Source organism: Falco peregrinus, chromosome 11, assembly GCF_023634155.1.
Source record: "Falco peregrinus isolate bFalPer1 chromosome 11, bFalPer1.pri, whole genome shotgun sequence".
Taxonomy (NCBI): domain Eukaryota; kingdom Metazoa; phylum Chordata; class Aves; order Falconiformes; family Falconidae; genus Falco; species Falco peregrinus.
Genome location: NC_073731.1, coordinates 21,053,370 through 21,080,629, shown reverse-complemented (window position 1 = coordinate 21,080,629; position 27,260 = coordinate 21,053,370). Strand labels below are relative to the sequence as shown.

The window sequence follows — 27,260 nt, the reverse complement described above, 5'->3', positions numbered from 1 at the left end:
CAGGGACTGATGCTGTACCTTGTTCAACTTCAGAGTATGCTTCTAGTGAAGAATTCATCATCATCCCCTCCTTAAAGCTAGAGAAGGGGACGATATTTTAAGCTGCAAGCCAGCTGAAGAAAGCAGAGAGGAAAGGGACAGGAGATGATTTTTCTTTCAAGTTGTCTGTTCAAGAAATCCAGAGAAAGTTTAAGTGGGACACGGTCAAGTCTACTCCTTTGCCTGTCTGTTTTTAACAGCACAGACCAAGATAAGGGCCAAAGAGCGTACACTTTTCCTTTGTGTAAGAAAATGCATGCCATCATTAGAATAACACTAGTTTTCTAACTAGTAACGCACAGGATCAAAGTGACACCAGTAGTATTTATTGAAGGTAAAATTCACCTGAGTCTACAACAGACAGAGCAAACGAAGTGTTCCCTGACCATCAGAAGATGGCTTTGGTGGGAGGACACCATTACTCCAGTCCCCACAGGCTTCCCACGCTGCCCGAAGCAGATTACTTGAACAGTAACAGCAAGGGCAACATGCATTTCTGGTCTATTCATTTCAGAAAAGAAAATACCACAAGAACAGCTAAAGATTCAGAAAATACACCTTATATAGAGTTTAAAAAGTCTGCGTATTTTGCTTATCAAAGAGGATAATGGTTATCAGTGACTTACTGACAAAATGGCTAAATGTCTCTACCAAAATTTACTCAGAAGATAAAGAATACATTAGCCTAAACTAGGCCCCAAAAAGATGCTGCTGAGCAGAGGAAAAAGTTTTGAAACAGGCAGAGTGAGATGCGTAAAATGAGGCTGTGTACATCGCCCCTACGGAAGTACAGGTCTTGACATTTTTCATCTCTAAGAAGTATGTTCAAATACCATACTCACAGGCAACTGTTACAATAAATAATGAAAACAATATACTGTTAAGGCTCAGCAATGTGAAAGCAAAAGGCTAATGAAGTACTAAAGCAGTAAGTTTTTTTCCTCCTGATAAAATGGAGGAGGAAAAACAGACCCAACCCTGTTGGCACACTTTGTAGACAAATTCCTTTGGACAATTTATGAAATTTTTTTTCTTCCTCTTGTTTAACAAAATTACTTCAACAGTATAAAAGCTAGCAACATAGCTTCTCAGAAAAGGAAAGTTGCTCTATTCCTTATTGGTAAGCAGTGCACACACACACACAAAAAACCCACCCACAGGAAATTGAAAGCTATTCATTCAGTTTTAGCCAAGTTCTTTGCGAGACTGTACCTTCTGACTATTAGTTGATGGTAAATGTGCAACTATCTGGTACTTAACCTCATATAAGAACAAGACCAAAAAAAAAAAAGTATCGACATTAACTTTTACCTTCAGAAAAGAACACAAGTGGTACAAATACAATTGTCTAGAAAATGCTACTTAGCAAAAACAAAACATCTACTCCCCCACATACATGCAATATTTAGAAGAAAGAATTCAAAGCTGTAATTATGTTCACACAAACTCAAACTGCAAAGTACAAGAAGTTCAATTTAGGGATTCAAATTCCTGTCAGTGTTATCTCTAATGATACCAAGTACCCCACTTCCTCTCATATTTTCCCTCTGATGTTTTGGGGGCCTGTTGGGATGCTGTCCATTGCCATTACCAGGGATCTGAAAGAAAATATGAAATCACTTCTTGTCACCTGCACAGAACATGAAACCTGGAGCAACAGTAAGCAAAAACCGAATCAGGTTACTTTCTGGTAAAGTGGATTTTTTGCTGGGTGTAGTTTATCTGAACAGCTGGTTTTAATACAGCAATAACACTAAGTTACAAACTCCCAAGAATATAAAAAGAACTGGGAGTTACCCTTGGGGAATTGCATTTGGAAAGGCAACGATCCTGTTAAAAAGACTGGAGGTCATGGCAGACACAATCTAGACGCTAAACTTCCTGCACAAACGTGCAGCTAAGCAAGGAAATGTAGCCTCTGGATGGATAAGAACACTATTTTGTATAAGGCAAGGGAGGGAGGGAGAGCATTATCTAAAGAACAGTAACAGCAAGGGCAACATGCATTTCTGGTCTATTCATTTCAGAAAAGAAAATACCACAAGAACAGCTAAAGATTCAGAAAATACACCTTATATAGAGTTTAAAAAGTCTGCGTATTTTGCTTATCAAAGAGGATAATGGTTATCAGTGACTTACTGACAAAATGGCTAAATGTCTCTACCAAAATTTACTCAGAAGATAAAGAATACATTAGCCAAAACTAGGCCCCAAAAAGATGCTGCTGAGCAGAGGAAAAAGTTCTGAAGAGTTCAGAATCCACTTCCTCTGTCTGACTGTACATAATTACAGTTGACTGATATGATGCATAGCATGCTCAGAAACTCACCGACAGCCAGCTTGCAAACTGCAGTATCCTCAAGAACCACTTTCTATCTTATCCAGCTGACTAAAACCCTGTAAAATTCCTCTGGCATTTACATCTTCCCCACTTCGCAGCAATGCTATCTATTCAGAAATGCAGACCTATTATAATACCTAATATGCATTTAGGTAACTCCAACCAGTATGGCTCTTGGAGCACATCTCTTCAGAAGCACTGGCTGCTCTCTAGGCACTATCAGAATATTCTCCACAGCCTCAGTTCAGGGTATCCAAGATGTTCTCAGAGCTCTGGGACAGACTGTGATCCACCACTCTGCTGCTCTAGGTAATGTTAATTGGAGACTCAAATTTTTATGTGGCTAACATGAAGTGGTTTCCAAGTAGAATCACTCATGGCAGACCTGAGCACCAGAGCTTACGATAGCCACCTCTTCCTCTCCACACTTTTGAACTCATAGCAACTTGCATTAAACAAAAATGCCTGGACGATGTACTATATTACGTCCCTCCATGGATAAAAAGAAACAAAAAAAAAAATGCAGTACTACCACATACATACCACAACCACAAAAACATTTAAGAATTTCTATAGCACAGAACAGAATTGCCTAAAATTCTCCTGGGGCGAAATTACTGTAATTTACAACTGGGACATGTCTCCTCCTGTCATTTAGAGTCAGGAACGGGCATCTCTAATGTAACAACAGAGATTACGGACTGTAGAAATTACCGAGTGAGAGTTCATGGTCTGCACTAGTAAGACAGAATGAACAGATACCAAAGGCTTATTCTGAGGACAGAAGTCTATGAATATATTTCATATGATATATGTTTTCTAAAACTATAAAGCCCATTCCGTGGTGTTTATGAAGCCCACAAGTCATGAGTAGTCCCTGTAATTTCAAGGCACACTGACTGAGCACCAAGAGGACAACCAGAAGAGGAAACGAGTTACAGTTGGCTTTGCTTCTTGGGCTGCAGACAGGCACCCACCCAGCAGGAACACGGACAGCTGCCTGCCCCATACAACCCCACGACCCAAAAGCCCTCAGCTCCGTAACATCAGCTCATTCGTTCAACAGGAGCAGGAAGTTACCAGCAGCAGCTGGAGGTCGATCATGAACCAAAGAGCACATTTTTTGCATAAGATCAACAGCAAACAAGCTCCTGCCATTCTCCGAGTCTTGTCTGGGTACCTTAACTAATATTTTCCTTTAATTTAAATATCTAGTGGCTTTTAAGTTAAGTTTAATGACATATGTGAAGTTTTCAACTTCTCAGTTACTGGGCTCCCCCCGATATTATTTTTAGACTTTTTTTTTTGTATAAAAAAACCCAGCACGTTACTGGCACATCTCAGGTTGGCAACCAAGCCAGAGCCTGGAAACTGCACAGCCTCCACACAGAGTGGGTTTCAGAGAAAAAAGCAGAACATGTCTCTATCTTGCTACACCAGTGGCAAACCCTCAGCCTCACTGCTAGGATTTCACCTTCTACCTCAAATTTCCCTTTTAACTCTGTCTGGCACCCTGTCTTGAATTAGTTTAGGAAAGGTTTGATATGAGAAGTGGACAGTCAAGAAGGGAGTTGCAGCGAAGAAGGAATAGGTGAGGAGAGGGGGCCAAGATTGAAATGGTTGGTAGTGGTGGTTAACACTTCAGTACTGAGAGTCAATCTGATCTGTTTCATAAGTTAACAGGAGGAAAAAAAAAAAAGCCAAACAAGTCCCCACAACCAGTTGTGTTTTTGGAGTCAAGGTTTCTCAGCAAAAGCCGAGAGGCCTCTCCATACCAATGGCAACATTACATGGACGGACCTTGACCTCTAAAGCACAACCATTAATCATTTCAACAGTAAGTTACAAAGGAGGATCATCCCCTTTTTACTGACAGGGGAGCTGACTCAAAGACAACCAGGGGAGTTGCCCAAAACCACAACACTAGTCATTAGCAGAGCTGCAGTTAGAAGTTCCTGGCTGCCAGGGCCATTTTCAAACACTGAAACTGGCGGCTGCCCTGCAGCCACAGAGCTGGTACCCTGTGCACTTGCCAGGTGGAGGGTCACCTGCGCCTTGCACCACGCCTACAAGCTCCAGTCACGCCACCACCATCAGAAAAGGAAGAATGAAGGGTGCATCCAGTCCATGATGAGCAGCAGCAGTGATGTCACCCCGCAGACCTGCTCTGGTGGGTGACCACCCCAAAGGGGCAGCCACAACACCGAGGGTCTGCCCTGGCACTTCCCTCATGCCTGCGTGCCTGTTGGAGCTCAGAGAACTTGGGTCAGAAAAATAACCCTATGGGAGAAGTCAAAACTAGTAGTTTTTGCCAGGTAGAGTACCTGTGAGCATTGGCTCACTAAGTGGGGTGGGGTGAACAATGGGCAACACGCATCCCAGACTGCAATGCTAAACTACACCCGGTCTTGTTTGTGCTTTGTGTACTCCGAGGGGAACTTCAGATCAGTTCACTTCCCAAGCAAGAGCTGAAACATCTCTTTCCATTTTAGCCCTACAGCTTTAATGTGCATTTTACAGTACTGATTTCAGTTTCTCTTAACTGCTTAGTCAAAGAGTGCAAAGCTACTTACATCTTACAGAACCGGCCGGCTCACATTGAGGATATTCTACAGTGAAAGGTGGCCTTTTTTGTAAAGGTAGTTTGAAAAGCATTAAATCGGTTTATTTTCCATCTCAATTTTTATAGAAGTAGCACAATTCTTACAACAAGCAGCTTGGGAAACCCAGCACGACAGCAATGGGGAGGGGGAAGTGAGTATTGTACTTTTACATTAAAAGCAGAACCACAGAAACTTGCTTTTCATAACATGATTAATCTTAAATGTAAACTTATATCTAGGCCTCTGCCGTATGAGTTGAATGTATTCCCCTGCTTCCTATATTCTGCTTGGTACCTGCCTATACCGAGTTATCCAGACATTCCTTCCAACTCACTTGATCCTTTGAAGCTGACAAGTTATCTACACATTCAGGCACTGAAGTAATTTATTCTTTTAGAAGTGTTAAGCATTTACAACTTGCAACATCAGATTGTGCAAATATTCAAATTTTCTGGAAGAAAAAGAAAAGGGAAAAGCATTTACCTTGATGTCTACATTTATGTAGGTATTTCCCACCCCCCTCCAAACTTTGTTATCAAGAGGCTTTTCCTTATGCATGAGAGATTTCCCATTTTTCCTCCCTGTGCTTTCCAGGTACTTTCCTCCTATTGTGACAAAACAGCTTATTAATACAAGAAAAGAAACTCAAATTACCTGTTACTGTTTTATTTGAATTAGCTTTCTTATTTTGGAAGTTTTTCTAAGATGACTTCTGTGGAGACAAAAATATTCATAGGCAACATCAAAGGAAGTTATTAAAACTCATCTAGCAGTGATACAAGAGTATTGCACTGATATGCACTAACACGAGAAGAATCCACAATGTGCCAGTTTAAAAAGAAATCATTCCTGGACTTTACCTCAATTTGGTCTTATCAAAATCAAGTGTTACTCCCAGTAAAAAACAAAAACACACCAAAAATGCAAACCCCACAAATACTTCAATGAGTTACTGTAGTTCTGCATGTGTTAAACCAGGGTTTTCACTGCCAAGACTCATTAAAAAAGAACAACAAGAAAATGTTTGCAAAACAGATTGCCAAAGTGTATTAACAGCTATTAATAACAGAATATACATCAACCGACAGTTTTTCAGATAATCAATAATTGGCAACCTAATTTGGAACTGTTAAGGCAAGTGACCTTGGAGCTGCAATTCCTCAGGTCCAAGCTAATGGCAGGTGAAAATAGGCTTGATAACAGTTACTTCCTAGTCATTTCCTTCCAAAAATGACACAATGCTATTTCAGTGATCAAAGTAATCCTTATCTCATAAACAAACCTCTGAAAATAGATTAGGCCTTATAGAATGATTTTATATTTATGACTTGAGCTATTGGGCAGACCTCATGTGAAACTTGACTTGCAGTTCATAAGGGCCCCAGGTTCCTTGGAAGGAAGTAAGATAAAGGCACAGGGAAATACAGGGGAAGGAAAAGAAAATATTGGGTGAGAGGTCTGGCACCTATCAACGCAGCTGAAAGCTTGCCAAGTCTCATAATTTCATCATTATTAGGCTTCAGGCATATTAAAAGAGCTATTATTCTTTTTTTTATTATTATTCAGCCTCGTCACGCAATCAAAAGGATGGATGCCAAAAGCCAGCCGTTACAAGGAAGTCACCATGGCTAGGATTAAAGCAAGATTACTCCCTGGACAGACTGGACCATCTCTCATTGCTTTAAATGGGACTAAAAGATAGCAACCCCTTTAATTGCAACAGCAACAAGAAACACAGGAATGCTTCAGAATACTTCCCCAGAAGAAGAAACAGCAGGGAAGGGGTCAGGAAATATCCATGAAAATTGTAAGCAACCAAGGGAAAACACAGACAGAACCTGAGGGCACATGTGAGGCAGGATCCAGATGCCTGTCTGGAAGGATAGAAACCCAGATGCAAATGGGGAGAAAGAATGCAGAAAGGGAGCAGAAGGTTAAAAAAATAAATGTTTTTGAATAAAATAACACTGATGCCATAGTAGTAAGGGGTAGTTGAAAGAATGAGGGACACCTGACAACTTCGGCCTTGAGAAGGAGCACAACCAGGTCAGGTGCTTCTTGTGACACAGGAGGACTGGGAGTGAGATGATGGCATTTCTCCAGCCCAGGCTGCTGGGGAAGCGATAAACAAAGCCCCTCAGAGGAAGGAGAGTGACACACACTCATAGCTGGGGATTCATTTCAGCCACGAGGAGGTACCACACAAAATGAGGACAGGACGTTTTCTTCTAGAGGCAAAAGATGAGAGCCAGTGGAAAGTGCTACTTCTATTTCCTAGAATCTCATTTTAAAGCCAGTCCTGCAATTGCTATGAATCTGGCTCACAATTTGTACATGCCTGGGGCTGGCAATAAAGCTGCGGCGAGAGAAGGTGTCGTGGCCTCAAGCTGCAGAACCTGCTAGAAACAGAGCCTCCTTGATGGTTGTTTTACGAGGGGAGAGCAAGCTCGCCCTGGGAGAGACGGTACAACAGCATCCAGCTGTTGTGCCACAAGAGCTGCCCATGTTACAGCACTCTATTATCAGTATCTGCTTCACAAGGAACAGTACTTAAAATTAAGTAATATCAGATTTATATGCTATATAATATACATATAGTACGCAAGGAGTAGCATCTTAGGAAAACACTAGCAGCTGAATAAGTATGACTAAAACGCTGGCCCACATGCACACCTAAAGTCCCCAGCACCACACTGACACCAGACAAATACACTTTTCACTCAACTGAATCTGCTAGAAAAAACAGCCCTATCCCATCCTGGCCATGCTGCTTTTCAACGAGAGCACAGGCACGCCAGCAGCGATGCTGCGGTGGGTACCGCAGGGCCTCCGGCCGCAGCGATGCCCATGGCCAGCGTGCGATGGGACAGCAGCTGAACCGCCTGTGCACAGAGGGGTGCCAGTGCAGGTCGGGCTGAACACGCTCTAAGAAGTCTTGAAAGCAATTTTAATTACTCATTCTTGGAGCATAGGTAGACTGGTTTGAACACGTGCAAGTGAAGAAGCTCGTTTACATAACAAATGAGGTATGCATGCAAAGTGCTTTGTGTAATAGTACTGCAGACTGCAAGTCCTCTCACCTGAAGAGCTATTTCACCAACTATACACACACAAGACCACGTTTGGGTAGAGAGTAAGCCTTTAAATAAAATATTCCTCACATGATTCAACAGTGGCATGAAAAAGGATAGTCCAAATGGACAAAATGCCCAACACTCACAAAAAAACCTAAGCATCAAGCAAGCCTTTGATGCATGCATGCTCCACACAGTGCCAAGAGCCATTCAAAATTTTCAGTTCTTGCTTGGGCAGCCACGCTCCAAAGGGTGGCTCTACTTAGCAAACAGAACTTAAAGGGGGAGGGGAGGGGAAGAGAAAAATATCCCAAGACTGTCTACAAGAACTAAATCTCTCAATCCAAGAAAGAAGTCATTTAATCCTGGTAATCCTACACATAATGACGTGTAGCTGTTTCCACTACATTTTCCAACCAACAGCCAAAAAGAACATGGGGGATTTTTGAGGCCTGTAAATGACACAGCACTCAGGAAGACAGAGGAGACAAAATTAAACATGTAAGTTAATGAGCTGGACAGTCACAGGGCAGATCATAGGTTGGAAGACTGACAATCCTATGTAATACTACTACTGTGTTTGGCTGTGTCTTGTTTGAATACAGTTGTCCCAACACCTAAGAGTTTTAAAGACATCTAACTCCTCACTACCAGTGGAAGCCTCTGAACCAGAAACCAAAAGAAAACAAAAAACTAAACACTGCCTTTTAAAAACACTGCTATTAATAAAAAATAATAATAAAAAAAATCAGCAAACCTATACCTTCCTTCAGTGCATTAGTGACAGCAAATACTCATTTCAAACACTCATTTCAGACTCAAACTTAAGAGGTTTTCTACTCATATACGTTCTGTCCTAATAAAAGCAGCGCAAATTAAAAAATACTGCAACAGGAAAAAAGTTTTAAAGCACAGATCTTTTTACTTTTCAAATGTCGGGGGGGAAGTGGGCATGTCTCAAAACTGAACTAAAAAAACCCCTCTTTACCTCATCTGTTACTTTATAAAAAGCTCTAAAATATTAAGATAAGTATGAACAATCTTTCTAACCTCCATGCCTGGAAAGGCATGCGTTTGTGTCTTCTGGACTTAGTACATCAGTTCACCAGGAAAAAGGACTGGGACAGAAGCTGAACAGAACAGAGATGGTCTCTGCTCTGAGGATCAGAAGCACATGCAACTTAAAAATAAATCTCTCAATTATTTGCAGGGTTCTGTCAGGGAAAGAAACTGTCATCTTCAACCCAAACAGCAAAACACTGAAACGTTTTGTATAAGAACATGTTTATCTTACCCTCTCTTACCTTATCAGACACATCTCCTCGTCCTATTTAGAATCCAGCAAGTCATAAAATTCCATCTGTAACAAAAGGAAAAGTCCATCAATACCTCCTGATAACCTTACCACAAAAGGCTAATAAACAGTTCAAGGGGAAAAAAAAAAAAAAAAGTTAAACTTCTGCTGCCATTCCAGTATAATCTACACCCCAGGCAAGTCACCCTCCTGTCTGCGGCAATCTGGGAAACCTGGATATAAAGGTATTAAAGATGTTGTAACATGTTCTCTAAGAAACACACTTTTCCTCCTTCAGCAAGGATAACAGAGGTGGCCAAAGAGTACAGGTTGTCTTGCCGAGTCATAAATAAGTCTGCAGCATCCTCTCATTAAATTAAATGAGCATCAAATTACATAATGTGAATGGTTGTAAAATGAAACCAATGGTAATGGCTAGAAATAATCACAGCAGTGTTATACATCGTGGAGACAATTTTCCATCAGTGTATCAAACCTGGGTATGCAGCACCTTTTATCTCCAGGCCAAGAAACTGTCAGCACACAGCCTTTCTTAAATACAGTAAAGCATGCAAGAAACAGATGGAACAAAGCACTCATGCACAAGTTTAAATGATGCCTACCCTGAACAAGGACATATAATTTCTTAACACCTTTACAAACCCACCTTTCAATGAAACAAAGATGTTTTTATAATATAGGTAAACATGACGCATACCTAGGATCAGAGGAAACAGTACCACACACCTAACCAACAAAACTGCAATCTTGGAATTGTCAATAAAATTCAGTCACGATAGACTTGGGCTTGAACAAACGCTTTTCTATGGCACTATTAAGCAAAGTTATATATATATATACACACACACAGACAGAGACTATATCTCTATCTATAAAGCTGCAATCCAGCCAGTCCACAAGTCACTAGGGCAGAAGAAGTGTGACCTCTCATCTGGCAACTTAGAAAAGCGTAAGTCTGCCTAGAGTGAGAAACGCGAATCAAGCATCTAAAAAAATCAAACCTACCAATCCCTCCACACACCCTTTTAGCCTTTTCAGCATCCTGCCCACAAGCCCTAGAAGCCTGATAGTCCAGTGCCAGGATGGAAAAGGCCAGAACTGTGTAAATGTGAAAGAGTACACTGTATGAGAGAATACTACTTAGAAAAAAGCCAATAGAAATCAAAAAACAAACAACCCTTAATTTTTCCGTCCACTTATCTGGGGAGAGATATGGCAGGAATGGAAGGATTTGAAGCAAGTAGTTTTCATGTTTGCTTACTTGTCCTGGACTGATGCTACTGACAGTATCCCTGTGCCTAAAGTACAAAACTAGATGCAAAAAACCTGATTATGTTTTAGTGGTCTGACATCCCCAGATTGCACCCTCGCTTCATTTTCCTTGGACACCAAGCAGCCGTGATGCCAACAGACCCCAGCCAGAACCACAGGTGCTCAGCACCAGGGAAAGGTGACATCCTTCACCATGCTGCACTTCCATTTCCCTGCCAGCAAAATGGGGATGGTGGCACTTAAGTCCCCAGCCAGAAGGGCTGCCTGGGAGCCAGGGTCCAGACTGCCTGCTCAGGGATGCTTCTCTATTTTCCCTTTAAGTGTACACTTCAAGCACTATAAATAAACCTTTCAACCATTAAATACCATTCTCATCTTCTACTGATGTTCGTTTATTTTTTTGCATTACCAGAACAGTATGACAATATACTTCCACCATTTGGGGTGGGGGTGGGGATTCTTTTGTTGTTGTTTTTTCTATGAAGAAGAGATCTTTTGCCCATGTGACAAAAATTTGAACAAAAGAGAGACACTGACCAAGAGCCCACTTGAGTATCCCTACCCTCCTATTCCCCTGCCAACCCAGTAAAATTCCTCAGAACACAACCTCTTCCTGGCTATTTTCAGAGAAACTGCAGCAATCATGCAAGAACAATGGGGAAGTTTGTTTTACTTGAAGAGTAAATGTTTTGCAGCTTCCAATGTAAATATTTTAATTAATGGATTTTTTTTATTTTAACTCTCTACTGCCTTGTGTTCACATTCACACAGAGCTACTACGACAGAAGCTGCACTCAGCTTCTATAAAAGAAAGGAAGACAGAAATACATCACAGAAAAATGACACATTGACTTCAGCAAAAGCACCTTAATAAGCAAATCAAAACTCACTGGACATTTGCTGGTAAAGATCTGGGATGAAAAGAATTACAGAGAACAGAGGCTGTTCATTTCCTGAGTCTGGCTGAAAGCTCGTGTTAGTTCCCATCAAGATAGCGGGCCTATTTTAATAGCCAACTTGTAGAAAACCACAACCTGATCTGTTTCCAAAACACTGTACACTCGATGACCAGGCTACAAGCAAAAAGCAACGACTGTCTTTTTACCTCAGCCACCAACGCAGTGGCTCGTAACCACTCCCATTACTCTGCAACCACATCACAGAAATGCTCAAATCTCCTCTTAATGATCCGTAAACCAAGCGCCATGGACTCTGTTAGCAGGGTGGGACTTGGATTCACCCTCTCTGAGCAGGACTGTTTCAGTACCACAGAAGGTGGCTGGACAGAGATGCCAGGCCATCCTGCACATGCTCCTCTGATGGTTTCTGGATCCAGCAGCACCTCCAGGTACAGGTAGCTCTCCCACTCCAAACAGTGCCTCCCCCTACAGAAACCACCTCCCTCCTCTGCCCCCAGATATGGGGGTAGAGCTTGGATGTAATATTAGCAGATGGCTGGCATTCAAAATTTTTTTTAATTTTTTTTTTTTTTTTCAAATGAAGTGGGACACAGATGGTGCTGTTCCTGCTTTCCCAAAGCCTGACCGGAACATGAACGTAGACCTGCTGGAGCTAAGAAGCTCAACCCTATAGCGTGTTTCTGAAGAGCTGCAGAAACTACTGCACAGACCAGTTTAGCCTGAACCAGTCCCACACATGGCAGTGTTTCCCTTCCCCTGCTTTTACCTGAATGGGAGGTTTTGTTCCTCTTGTACTGACCTCACCACACTTGATGCTTGTTAGTAACATCCTTCTAGAAGTTCAACAAGCCGCTCCACAGAAATTCCCTGCCACTGTCAGCAATACGCATGCTACCCCAGGTAAAATTTTCACTGTATCTGTCAAAAACCCACTGCATTGGTACCCTTCCACTGCCTCGTGAGATGTTGGTTGAGCACTCCTAAGACTTCCCAGATTCTGCAGTTCTCGCAGCCACCATCCACGCTAGCAGCTCTATCACCTCCAGGCCACCGCGGTGGTGGCACTTGGCTCATCACATCCCACTAGGCAGCAGGTAGTGCTGGAAAGGATGGGAAGAAGCCCACTGCCTTCTTTCCTGCAGAGGCTACTGAGTTAAGGAGGAGCAAGATCTCTTGATTGCAGTTCATTGAGAACAAACCTTCCACAGTCGTAAATTAGTAAATGCTATCAACCACTCCGCGTTAGGGCAGGAGACGGGGGGCAGTGGGCAGACAGAATGCCTGTTAATTGACAGAAATCCTCTAATTTGGTAGCAGCAGGAGATACTGGCGACAAGGGGACAACTGCTTTTTCTGCATAGGCAACCTGAGGCTGGTGTTCACACAGAAGGAAGTGGATGTGAGCAGATCCATCACCCCTCACAGCATGCACCCACCTCTGTACCCATCTTCTGTGAAGGGTAAACACACACCGAAGGGCAACGCTGTCAGAGAGGTCCCCTTGCGGCAGGGCTATGGGGAAATGTGTTTGCAAGACACCTTGCCTGTCCCTGCCAAAGTGAAACTGAATCTCCTGATCATGCATTTGAGCGTTATTAACTACCGCTATGACTGCACACGCATGTACAGTATCAGCTTTAGCTTCCACACCAGCAAAGCTTTTTTTTTTTTTTTTTTTTTTTTGTTAAACATTTGTTTCTCTATATTCCCTATCAGATTTCCTGGCTATACGCGCAACATTAAAACACAGAGTAAGAATCAAAAGCATAAATATGTCTGCTCAGAGAAGAGCTCTTGCAAAATAAACTCATACCACTTTTAATGAGAGACCCAAGTGAGGAGGCAGACTTTGCATTAAGCCCTCAATGCGCCTGACTCTGGAAAAGGAGATTTCTTTCTTTGCAAGCAAAACACCTAAGGCTTATGCTGGTCCTTCCATCTTCCCCTCTGACCTCTTCTAGGGAGCTACTGCACTCTGCTTTTTCATGTGCCTATTTAATCAGCAACATGAAACTCACACAACCTTACCAGTGTCTCTGTGGTCTTGTCACCAGGGCAATGAGCAGAAACACTCCCCAAAGGAGCGGTATGGTACATTCATAAGTCTCCCATGCCCACGGGATGGAAAAGAGAACGAGGAGAGAACAGATGAATGTTAATCTCTCCCCCTTGCCGTGAGCAGCAGTCTGTACTCTCCCACGCAGAGAAAAGGGAGGCTGTACAATTTGTGGAGGCCAAACTGTCTGGGAAAATGTAGAGAGAAAGCCAGAACCGATGGCAAATTCTCTTCTCTATCGATTCTCTTACCCTTAAGAAAGTGAAAGTCAGCCACTGAGCTGCTGATGGAAGATGAGACCACAGGGTCTTGAAGGTGCTGCTTTTACACAAACCACAGAGCTGACCTACTCACAATGGTATCAGTTCAACATATTTGCTACCCAAAACACTCTGCTCGCACGCTTGCACTGTATGACTCCTTACGGGGATTACATGTTTTGTCTGATCATGGGAACACACAAAAAGGACCCAAGACCACTCCGTTATGGATGTTAACGCTCAAATGTAGAACTCCTCTCTACCCTACCTAACTCCGAGCACCTGCATCCTAACCATGAGTAGGTAGCCAATAAGCACACAAAATACTGAGCTTGGAGCAGTTGCTGCCACATACACTTCTTTAACTGATTTGTGTCTCAAAGGTGTCTGTCAGCACGCAGTACTGTACATGTGCCAAACAAGAGCACGGGGGAGAAGCTCTAAGCAGGAAACAGAAGCTCATCTTAGATTAGCACAGCTCACTCAAGAGCAGTGCTATGCTCAGATTTGACTTTGATTTGCAAAGCTTGCCATCATTGGCTAAGAAGATGTTAGAAGTTTTGTTAAAAAAAGCCAAAAAAGAAAGCCAGAAAGCTAAAACAAACACACAAATGAAGTTGCCCTGGCAGCAGTCAGTACCTTTAAAACCTATGTAAGATGTACCTTTCTCAGCTCCTGTTTTACAGCATCCTGCTTCCTGCTTTCCCACCTCCCCTTCCAGCTGAAGGCAAACGCTCCGATGCGCACCTCCCAGGACTCCAGCACATCGCATGCAAAAAGATGTAGCAGAGAGAACAAGAAGAGTGTCTCCCCACTGCAGGGGCCTGAGGCAACACCAGCCTGATCTTGAGAGTCCTTCCCCACCACCCCCAAATCCCTACTGTAAGAGGAACACTTTGTAGCCTGTTCAGATGTCTTACATATAAGCGAAGTCCAATACCACACTTGGCTCCAAGGAAATTTTAAATGGCACCTCAGTGGGCTGGCAGCAGGCTTCCAGATCTCACCATTAATTCCAAAATTAACAGACCTGGAGTCATCACACAGCCCGAAAATGGCAGATCCTACCCTCAAACACATGCGTCAGCAATTGCAGCCATGGTTTCAATTACGCTAATACCTGGCCACTAGGAACCACTCCGAAAGAATTCACTTGTTTACTGTAACTCATGATAAATCATGGCAGCAGAGACATACTGCAACCAGCAACTTGATCATGGGCAAGGTGGAAGTTTTTCTCCAGGTAATCTAGAGAAGAAATCTGAGCCTTAAAGGAAAAACTTAAAGATTCGGAGGGGGAAAACCCCCCACTATTTAATGTTAGTATTTATTAATATTTGGGCTTCAGCTATGGATAAAGAGACCAGAATCTTACTGCCTGTGCACATATTTAAGACTGTTTACACGTGAGGTCCAAAAGGATGTCCTCATTTTATAAATAATTTGATCTGATGACCACATCAGAAAAATGCAGCTTGAGGCTACATACAGAGGCAAAACACTTGGCTACTGATGTCTAAAGGGGGAGGGGGCAAAGGCTAAACATCAGAGTCACTAAAACTCAGCAAATGGTTTATAGTTGAAGCTAAGCACATAACATACCGCACATTCACCACACACCAAACTGACTCTTCTTAAACTTCTAAAGCTGTGCTTACCACAAAGTAATTTTAAGTATTAAATACAAGATTCATCTTAATGTAAATGCTCCATCTGTTACTTGTACCTGACCACATAAGCCATCCGGCATGCCTTACTCCTCCAGCGTGGCAGGCACAACACATTAGAAAGAGCATTTGTGGAGCCACCAGGGCCAGGTAGCACATAGACGGCATCAGGCGAAGCTGAGACTTCTCTCTCCCAGGAACAAGGAGAAAAGGTTCCCAGAATATTTACTGGCTGAGCTCAAACCCTGCGTTTTTGTTTTCCTTTGTCACATGGTCTCATATGTCTGCATATATGGTTGTAGTTACAAGTATATATAATTTGCTTAAGATCAATCACTTTGCATGCCAGGGCAGCAGGGGAAACAGAAACCCCTCACACAAGAATCTCATTACCTTATAAAGAAATACTATTTCCAGCTAAAATTTGCTCTTCAGTTCAGTCAAATGCACAAACTTAACTTTTTTGTAGTTGTTTCTCAACTAAGAACCTGTGAACAACATAAGAATACCACAGTCTCAAAAGATGGTTGAAGACGTATTTGCTACCCAAAATTTTGGTTAGACTTCCTAAATTGAGCAAATAATGGGAATTTTGTGATGTTCCCTACTGTCTGCTGCAAGCCATAATGCCAGATCACACTCCAAATACACTGTACCAGGGCTTGCTTTGAGTTTAAAGCAAGAGGCAATCAAGAGGTCTGTGTGCAGAAGGAAAGAATACAGGTGCTTTTTTTTTTAAAAAAAAAAAAAAAAAAAAAAAAAAAAAAGGCCAGCAGTGTACTTGTAATTTTGGTGTAGCTGTATTTTGTTTAGCTACAGATACAGTATATACATTACCTGATATACACTATCAGTAGACAACATCTGATATAGACTATCAGTAAAGAATAGCTGACAATAAAGTAGAAGACCATGCTTTTAACACCTACATTCTGACCCAGAGGAGCAATGAGGACTGCACGCATTTAACTTGAAATCAGTGACCACATGTGGTAAGAAAGGCTTGCCAGGATGTGATCCTTAATTATGACTTCATCCTGCACAGCTCCCTTGAAAAACCATCAGCTGAGACATCTTGCCCAAAGCAGCTCCTGCAGAGCACATCCCAACCAAAGAGGAGACCAGGGTGCCAAAAACAACAATAAAGTTTTCCCCTCAAATAATGAGGTATCCCTTATAATTCAGCCCTATAAAACCAGATTTGTCAAGTTGTAAACTGGGTTGCAGCAATATTTTACAGCATAAATTACAGCATAAATCTTTCTTACACCCTAGTAAAAATGCCTAATAATTTCATATGCTATAATTTATTTTTTTTTTTAATCAGGAACTCATCAAAAATCACCTGAAATATGCATCTTACGTTTTACAGTCCATTTTCCATATAGGTATACATTCCAAAATGTAACTGTTTCACATTCTTTGCATGGAAAAACGTTCCAAAAGTGCATTTACATGTAGACTAAGAAAGGTTGTAATTACCTCTCTTGGGTTTCTTAGGTAGGTCAGTGCACATCCTACAAAGGCTTCTGTATTATCCCATGATATTCATTGAGCATCGTTTTTTTCCTGAAAGCAGCAGAACCTCTTGAAAAGAATTACACCAAGCAAAATTTTCATAAGAAAAAAGTGAGATTCCAGAGCCAGAACTTTTGGAACTTTTTAAACTTTTTATTAAAAGTTTCACAGTCCTTTTTTGATGAAATGGATTACCACACAAAATGCTGAATTACAACTGCCTCATACACTATTTCAGTGGATAACATGCATAGATGCCATATTAAAAAAAAAAAAAAAAGCAAGGAGAAGACATTTCAACGGATGGGGGGGGGGGGGGGGGAAGACACTACCAGTACTTATTAAATTTGTTATTAAAATTTGTAATTCCCATTTCCTCCCAACTAATCAGGTCTGTAATAAAACAAATACCATTTCAAAGCAGTTACCATGTCTGTATAAACCACCACTGTAAAAAGTTAAGAATATGACCACATCAAGCACTACAGAATATATACTTTTTTCTTCATGAAATAGTTATGATGAAAACAGCTACATAAATGTTAAGATTGCTCAGAGCTGGGGGGGGGGGGGGGAAGCAGTGATGTCATTATTTTCCTGCTCCTTCCGAGAAGTAAGCACAGTTTACATCCTCCCTTCCTGCTGTCTCGCTTAACTTTTCTTAACCCAAGAAACACAGGACGGGCACAGTAGCACTTCAGTGCTGGGATGAGCAGAGGAAGCTAGGACAAGTCGGTTTTGCATCTCACCAAAAGCCTCTTCACAGCAATTCAATAAAATCTGCGCTGCCAGGAGTTAAAGGCGAGCTGCCTTCTTACTTTCTCTGTCTCCATGAGCACGCATGCTATTTTTTTTCTTTACCCTGTTCAGCCAAGGGTCACCTGCAGTGTATGGAGAAGCTAATTTGTGGTCCCAATCCTGCAAAACCCTAGTAGAAGGCCCCAGAAAGCATCTAAATTGAGTAGGCAGCAATTCAGATGTGTTTGACTGGTCTGCTTATTGCATGATGGCACTCCCTGGAGTTCAGTCTTGATACTTAAGTCTCAGATACCTCGTGGCTTAAGTCAAGATAGCGTCACAACCATTTCACAACTTGCTGTCAGATCTTCAAGACAATTTTAAAGAAGGGAAAAAAAAAGAAAAAAAGTGGGCTGTGGTTTGGGGTTTTTTTCTTTTTAAGCTTCAAATGTTTTACACTGGGGCAAGGCTTTAACAAAAATGTTACTTTAGGTAACTGACTGTAGCACTTTTCCCTGAGATTAAATGATAATGAAACAATTCCTAAAGAGCCAGGCAATCAAAAAGCAGTACCCTGCAAAAAAGTCAAGTTCATACCATCCAAGGAAGTTCCCAACCCTGTTTTTAGACTAACGTACAGCCAAGCCTATTGCTTCTCTCTTGGTTGCCACACTGAAACAGTGGGAACTTTACTTTCCCTTTTACTTCATTTACCAAACCACTAACTTTCCTGTGCTCCAGCCCCCCATTACGGGTGCTCAGGCTGGGCTGGCTGCAGGGCTCAGGCAGGTTTCCGAGAGGCTGGGGCAGGCGAGAGGGTCAGTCTATATTTTGCTTTTTTGGAGTCAAACACTGGACCTAAGGCTGGTAACAGAAAACTCCTCAGTTAACCATTTCTCCCAGCATTCCCAAGAAACAATCTGCCAGGAAGGTTTTGGGTTTGGTTTTTTTCCAATTTAAGGGGAAGAAAAAAAAAAAAAAAAAAGACAGACAACAAAAAACCAAGAACTCTGTTATCTAAGATTAATACCCTGTTTCCCCATAGTTTTTGAGAACTGGGTTGGCTTTTCCACCCAAGGAGGAAGTGAGGCAAGACTCCAAGAGCTGTTGGACTGATGATGGGGCTGGTGACAATCTGCAGAAACTCCACAGAGCTCAGTAAAATTATCCTGCATTTATTTATAGTTCTGTCAATAAATGCAAGATCTGGTAAAAATGGTTTTCACATATTGAAACTGTACTAGCCTTAAAGATTTACTTCTAGCTGATTCCTGACTTTTGAATTACTCATAAAGGAGGGACCCGTCTTAATTCTTGTCTTTCTAAATTTGCTTCCTCAGGCACCTCAGTTAATTTGGAGCATCTACTACAATTAAAGCTTACTTCTGTCATTCTGCTCTGTGCTTTGTATTCTACAACATGTGCAGTTTTATGCACCCATGAAATGCAAACTAGAATTTGTTTGTTTTTAAACAAGTGGCACACAATAAATAGAAGTAATATAAATATCTAACCTTACATTACCAAATCACCAGTACTTCCAAGCAAGGATTTTTATTCCGTTAGCTTTCTTAAAACACACACATTCCAAAAAGAGAGCACCCAACACAAGAAAACACAAAATCCTCTCCCTAGAGTAGCATTTACTTGCTGTGAAAAGTCTGTATTTTCCTTAACTGGAACATTCTCATAGCTGGGAAAACAATGCATAAAGAATTGGCTATATTCACATGCTTGTACACTACTAGTTAAAATACTTCTTCAAGGAAGTTTAACCAGAGCTATATCTAACACGCACAGTCACGTAAGTAGTGCTGTCCACAAAATAATTACCAACAAAAAATATTTCTATAAACAGCAGAGGAAAGGCAGGGTAATGTTTATTAGACAGGTGTATCATCTCACCAGTCAGACTCTGAGCTTTTAAGGCATTACAATTAACACCATAATTTTTTAACTATCACAGCCTTCGTCTTCATACTTGGCAGAGTTTGCACCTATTTCCAACGCCCTTAGTCTTGAATATGAAATCAAGCTACCCAAATTATTAAAATCCTCAACATTCGCTACTGTCCTCCCTGTCTTCAACTCTCAAAAAATACCCAAAACCGAACCCATCCCCAACACCTCTGCCCTGAAGTACGCTTTCTAGGTTTTCAGATACAGAAGCGGCTGGAGCTTGCCCCAGCTGACCTGTACAACTTTGATGATTGCATTTTCAAAATAGAAGTCAGGAAATTAGTCATGGTAGAGTAGCATCTCTAGGGGACAGCCTGGGTGGCCACCAGTAAGACACACGTGGAAGGATGTGGAGAGAAGAAGATTGGTATCTACCACTTCCTCTCTTATGCCAGAAAGATTAGAAGAGGCAAGAGAGCCCTTCCCCGTCGCTGCAGGCTCAGCCCCAGGCACAGCAGAGGGCTAAGGCTGACATTCCTGCATAACCTGAGCAAGACCAACAGATCAGATCTGGTGGGGAAATTCCTCAAAGCCAAAACCAGATGACTTCACCATTTTGGTTAAATGGTGACTTCTTGAATTGTGTTGGAGAGTAGCTGTTACACAAACAAGACCACCAGCCTGTAAGGGATCAGACCTGCAGAAGGACAGTGCTTTCCAGTCACCAGCCTGTTTACCTCAGGAGGGTCAGCAGAACATCCTAAAACACACCACCTCCTCCCTATGGCAAACCCACAAAAAAAGGCTTCTTCTTTCCCTCCGCACACACACACACCCCCACCCCACCCCCCGAGGAAAGGAGGGTCCCAAATTACCACAGCAGGAAAAACTCACTTGGTGGAATGGGTGATTCCTCCAGGAGCTGGTCCATGCCCCAGCCCCAGCAAAAAGACTGTGCAGTGAAAGGTACATGTCTGAGTGGACTCGCCCCGCAGGCAGCCAGCAAAAGGCAGTGCTCTTCCCAAAGAAATTTTAGGAGCTAAAGCACTCAGTAACTACCCCTTACACAAACCTGAGCAGCTTAATTTTGGGTACGATCCAGAGCCAAGACAGAGCTGTTCAGCTAATCCAACAGATCTCACCCATTACCCAGAGCACATACCAGTTGTTTGCAGTGCCAGCTCAGCACACCTTCCAAGCCTGTGGTCCTCAACGACAGCACCAAAAACCTGCTTTTCCTCACACACTTCCACATCACTCACAGAGGATGACAAAAAGAACAAAACAATCCTGCGAGAAACAGAGGGAAAGCTGCGCAGAAAGGCCTCCCGGTAACCCAAAAACATAGCCAGCACCAAGAGTGGGAGAAGTGGAAGCCAGTGGACTGAATTCACAGGGCATCAGAAGCCTGGTGGATAGCTGCTCTGTGAACAAAGACGTAGGCTGGGAGTAACTTCCACAACAGCTCCAAGAGCTTCAGGATGACTAGAGGAGAAGACCCTCATTTCTCTACAATGGTATCAACCTTCCTAAAGAGTCTCAGGCAACCTCCATATCACTGCCAACAAATGCCTTCCAAAAGACTCAGCCTAACGCTTTGGTCTGCATTTCTTTCTCTCATTTGCCTCTTTGCACACCTCCCATTAGTCTCCCTTCCCTATCTGTGGTATTGGGCACGGGGTCCGGGCACAGCAGCACTGCCTGGCACCCAGAGGTGAGGGAGCCAATGTGTCCCCCTCCTTGGCCACAGCAAGCTCAGGAGCTGGGGCAGAAGAGCTGAGCTGGGAAGCCAGCCTCAGCTGGCAGCAATGACAATCTGGCCAAACCCAATTAACACACCTGCAACCCTGGTTTCCGAGGGGCTGGTGACTTCAGACTGCAAGGGCTTCACAAGGGAACTCCATGATGCTCTTCTTTACCCTCACTAATACTACTTGCTTGTTTTTTCAAAAGCAGGGAAGCTAACAATCATTTCTACTCAGAGCTGTATAACAAAACTGAAGTCTTTCCTTTTTGCACTGAGAAGCACCTTGCAAAACACATTTTAGTTGTCTTTACATAGAAAAATATGTATTCTTTTCAGCTTTAGTGGTTTCACTTTTGCATCTTCACTTTCCAAGCACCAGCATGAATTTTCCACAGATTTTTAACCACGCAGTAATTACACAGGCTAGGTCCCTTTCTCTGAAACTTCAGATGTTAATTAACAGTGAAAGGGCCATGTTAATAGCTTTACTTTTTTCAGCTTGCTGGGATCACTGCTGTACTCCAATTTCATACAGCCAGGAAAGGGGAAAATGTACACAAACAATGGTGGCAAGTAAGCTACAAGTGGGCTGTGGGTTAGCGAGAAAATGAAAAATTGATGGATGAATAATGCAGGAATGATGGATTGGGTTATTGAGTTCTATGCACGAATAGGACTGTGTGACAGGTGCGTATTTATACCACACACAAATGTTTGGTGAGTTGGAGTTTCTCTTTTGCCTTCTGTCATGTTCATTTATGTAGCCTGCTCCCACAGCTCCTACCAAGAGCCAAGCTCTCCGGCAGTCTGTGCTGTCTCCTGGAGATGGAAAAGCCTGCTTTTGGCCCAAATAGCATTCACCAATTTTTTTTCTGGGCATTTTTGGAAGTAAATTAAGGATATTGACAATTCTTTTCGTCCCAGGATAAAGGAATGTAACAACACAAAATCATACAATGCCATTTGTACTTAAAACTCAATAGTTTCAAGATCAATCTTTTTCAGCTATTAAAACAAGTCAGAAGGTGCTGGGGGGAGGCAAAACTTACACTTCAAAATACTGCTTCTGATATTTGAGTGGTTTAATACAGATACTACCCCATAAACTCTTCAGCATCACATTTATGAGCAGAGGGACATATTTATTTCTTTGGATTGGAAATGTGGAGTAGATGACCATCACATCACTGGTGAAAACTGCTGTGTCATAAAATAACCCACAGCCACCTGAATTTGTAAGTTCCTCTGACAAAGTAGCATGTGCCAAGCCAGGCAATCCTGATGAATTACATTAGAAGCCTGCAGACTTCTCAGAAATAATTAATTTGCTAAGAGCTGTGTCTGCACAAAGACAGATATACTCATGTTTCTGAAGGAAAATAAATTCTTACTTCTTGCATCCATGGATTTTCACATGAGCATAAACCTGTAAGATTATTAACTGTAATAAAGCTCTAAAATGTATGCTAAAATGGTGTTTGAGGGCAGCATCAGACACTCCAAAAACATATATATGCTGAATTCCAGCATGCTACATAAAGGCAAGTTTCAACTAGAAAGCTTTACTGTGATTTGTGGTACTTTGAAAGAACTCTTGTAACAATTTTAATAGTTTAAAATATTGGAGCTTAGTCCCAAAGAGATGTAGCTAACGCTAAACTGCCATTTTAATGGCATTTTTGCACCCTCTCTCCATGCTCTACTTTATAAATAAACCTCTAGACCTTTTATTGATTTTTTTTAACATGATAGATTGAGTCTCTCTGGCAGAGAGGACCAAAGAACAGAACATGAAAAATTACAGGTTCACAGTTTGTGAAACGGACAACAATAACAAAAACCCTGAGGGAAAACAACTGTAATATAATGCATATACGCCTGCGTTCATTGCTTTTCAGATCTGCACTCTCTGTGCACCTCTCTCTCTCTCTCCGACTTCTTCATTAAACTTAGTGTCAGAAACTATTAAAGGACTATCATATACAGGTATATCACGTGCTGCACATCTTTTTCAGTTACAAAGCATAAACTTGACTTCAGTGTCTGACCTGAGCAGCGCTTGCTCTGAAGTGGTATAGGACATGCCACCAAAATTACCTCAAAAAGTTTTGTAGTAGTTCCAAGGTCTAGCCTAGGTTCTGCAGGTGCAGAAGTTAAAACATTCAAGAAAGGGGGTTTTATGGTGTATACGCAGCAAGAGCTAGCATAAGTTAATACAGTTAGCTGGTCTTATGGGGTCCTGTGTCAGACAACTCATCAGAACACTGTCCCGCCAACCCAAATTTGGTGCATCTCTGGTCAAGCTGTGAGATCACTACTCCTCCTACCACCCAGCTCAGAAACATACTAAGAAACATACAGTGGCAGAGTAAAAACTTACTACCCACGTGCATGAATGCAAGTGTAATGGGTTCATAACTTACCCACATGAAAAAAGGCACTGTTAGTTTTCTGACACACCGAGGGACCTACTTTGCTCACGTGACCCCATTTTCAGTTACCAACATTTTGCAAGGCATAAGCAGAACAGCTGATACCACAGGTTACTTTCTTACACAGGGAAGAACATGAAGGACAACCTCCCGCCCCCCCCACCCCCACCCCCCCCCAAAAAAAGGAAAAACAACAGAATGCCAGCAGCAAAACCTAAACTTAGTAAGTACAATCATAGATACTCAGCAGTCTTTTGTCTTTACCCCATTTGGTTTGTCTCTCCTTACTACAATGTAATTTTTAAAATCTGGATCTGTTCACTATATATGTGATTAAATTAAAAAGATTCCTTGAACACATGACTGTGCAATATCATTTGAATTCTTTGCAGGATCTTGCAAATTCCATGTGCTTAATTTTAGAAACAAGGACAACAAAAAAAATTCAAAACCCCAACAACAACGTCTGCCATTTCCATATGTGCTCTATATTTTACTAGTTCTTTACCAGAAATGTAAAAAATTAAAATAAAATAAAAAAGAAAACCAACAAACCCTCTACAAAAAGAATGTTAGGGGCATTATGTCTTCCCTGACACTTTGAAATATAAGATACTTCTGAATTGTCGGTCTCCTAGAAATCTGTTACACCAAGCTACAAGTTTCCCCACTGATACGCAAAAGGAATAGCAATTCAGAGAGCTCTTTGTGAGGATGTGAAGGTGGTGTGACAGCAGTATTGGGAATACTGGGGGATTCTGGCCATGCAATGCCCCAGAATGATTTCCAGTGGACACAGTTCATTGTTCCAAGTCCAGGGTGACTAAAATTCTCCCCACATCTTCATCTCAGTGGTTTTTCTTCAGATGATGGAAGGAGACACAAGATCAACAATTACTATCACAGAAGCAACCAATGGGGACCTAATACACACGCATGCAATGCAACAGCAACCTGCAATACAACCAGAATATCTCAGGATACCAAACAAACATACAGGGAAAGGTGGGTTCAAAGAGTGGGAAACTACCAAACAAGAGATTTCATGTCACATCTCCAACCAGCCCATACCACCTAAGACACCAAGCAGGCATGCAATGCCATGTCCAATATAGTTCCTGTGGGCTGGTGCACACACCAAAAGGGCTGGTGCTTTTTCCATGATTCAGCCAAACCAGATACACAGACTCCAAACCAGACCTCCTGACTCCTTCTTGAAGGTCGCACCTCTCTCTGCAGGGGAACTGTGGAGCTGAAGCACCAAGACTGCTACCAACTATGCTGTTGCTCTGTGAGGAACATGACCTTCAGAGGCCAACAGTTTCTCCCTGGCCTTTGTGCTGGCACTAACCTCACACAATTCTTTATCCCCATTAAGCATCTGATTTTTAAATACTGCTCCGCCTCAGCTCACAGGCACTTGCTACTGACAATTATCAGAGAACATATGTAAGAAAAAAGAATAGCATATGGCTACACAAGTAACTACAGCGATGAAGTGCTCCTCACAGGCTCCAAAAGGGACAAGTAATTTCACCAGTCTTCCAAGGGGCCACCTCCACCGGGTGTGTGAGCACCTACCGCTCGCACACACGGGGTAACACCAAGTAACACCAACACGCACCCCCCCAGGGTATCCCTCAGCACTTCTCCCTCCATCCCCTTCTCCTCCATTGCTACTGAAGAAAAGCTGAGCCAGAAGAGACCAAAAAAAAAAAAAATATCAAAGAGTATAAATGGATATCCATAGCTTTTGCATGCCAAGAGCCCGATCCAAAGCTGTTCCTGGAACCCTTCCCGCTGAAGGTGCCCGGAGGTCTCCTCACCTTCCTCCCCCAGCAGAGCATGGCAAGACACAGGACCAGAAGGCAAATCTCTCCATGTCAATTGCAGCAACAGGTGCGTTTGTTTCACTGGGTTTTGTTTGGTTGGTTTTTAAAGTAATTGAGATCAGTCCCTTCCTTATTTCCTCAGACCTCCCAAAACAGCAAAGACAAACAAAAACATTCTGCATATAGGACATTATGACTGGAAATTTAGCAAGAGGAGAGTCGGGAGGATTGTTATCCTTTTGCTTTTGTCTCTGTGCACATTTTGTACCATCACCATCACAGCACCAAGCCTGATACATTCAAATGCATAAATTCAACAACACATTTCTCACTTTTCTCTTCTTCATGTCTTTATTTTTCCACTGGGAAGTGACTTACTTTAAAAATTGCTTTATGATTAAAAAAGGCAGCAATCAACTCTTCCAAATGTCAACTGTAATTTGATTTCTGTTTCCCTCCTCCCAGCTCCTCAGGCTCTCCGAGGAAAGCCCTGCGCCTCCATTCCACGCTCTGCCACAGCCGCAGCCCTCGCGCCAGCCCCAACACCTCGGCACTCCTGGTAGAGACGAGGCGCTCTGTTCCCTGCTGCTGAGCTCAGCTTTGCGTGTGGATCACTCGGGCACAACCTAAGAGCTCTAGTTCAAACACCCACCCGATCTCACAAGGGCAGGAGGTTTTAACCCGCAGGGCTGAGGGGACAGGCCGCAGTGGCCAGCTCCAGGCCCAGGCAGCAGCCCCCGCCACAGGCCACACGCCGGCCCTCACCTCCGCACGCTGCGCCGGCCACCCCGGGACGGCACAGCCTTAGGGGGTCACCCCGTCCGGCCACACGCACGGCAGCAGCGTGCACATTCCCAACCACTTCCAAAGTCTTTAGACCAGGTCTTTTATTTCTCTTCCTTGTACAAAATTCAGAGTGTTTATGGTTAAGTTATCAATGCGCCACAGTTAGCAAGGGAAGACTCCCAGCACAGAGCTAATGCTCACTCAATAACCCAACAGGGAGGAGAAAAATCCCTCTGAATTTACCATGGCTGACGTAAGGCATGATGTCATTTCCACACACAGACTAGTGAACGGAAGAAAAAAAAAAAACCAAAAAACAACCCTTTATTTCAGCTCCAAGAAGCAAGAGATATGTAAATGGCTTGGCCTCCATTTCAAATAAACAGTGTGAGATAACCCAAAAACTTAATAAGCCTTCATTCCCACTCTTCAGAGGGCTCCCAGCCCGTGCCAGGATCAGCTCACTGGGAGAGCAGGGAGCCAAGCCACTTGTACAGGCACGCAGCCACAGCTGCCCTCCCACCAGCCCTGCCAGGACGGTCTGGTTCTCACTCTTCAACAAGATGTTTGGGGTTTTTTTACTATTATGGAGGAAGTAATTTTAAACAAACTATCAAAAAAAAAGCCCCCAAAAAACAACAAACCAAAAAACTTGCTGTAACAACTCTAAAGGTGTTTTGGTATGATTATGGGCGAAATTAACAATTCTCAGATTAAATAAAATCAAACAGATTAAACAAGCCAAGGAAAACAGGTGAAGA

At 42.5% G+C, this 27,260-nt stretch overlaps 1 protein-coding gene across 11 annotated transcripts in view; it reads right to left on the bottom strand.

The window, feature by feature from the left end:
• Window positions 1-27,260, bottom strand: part of TRERF1 (transcriptional regulating factor 1) — a 100,504-nt gene that overhangs the window by 62,310 nt on the left and 10,934 nt on the right. For 9 of the 11 annotated variants that reach the window (XM_055816654.1, XM_055816649.1, XM_055816655.1 and 6 more), the window contains one exon: window positions 9,362-9,417. The gene's annotated coding sequence lies outside the window, so the exon portion shown is untranslated. Of the gene's footprint in view, window positions 1-5,637; window positions 5,696-9,361; window positions 9,418-27,260 lie in introns of all 11 variants that reach the window. The other 2 variants (XM_055816650.1, XM_055816653.1) reach the window with 1 other exon arrangement.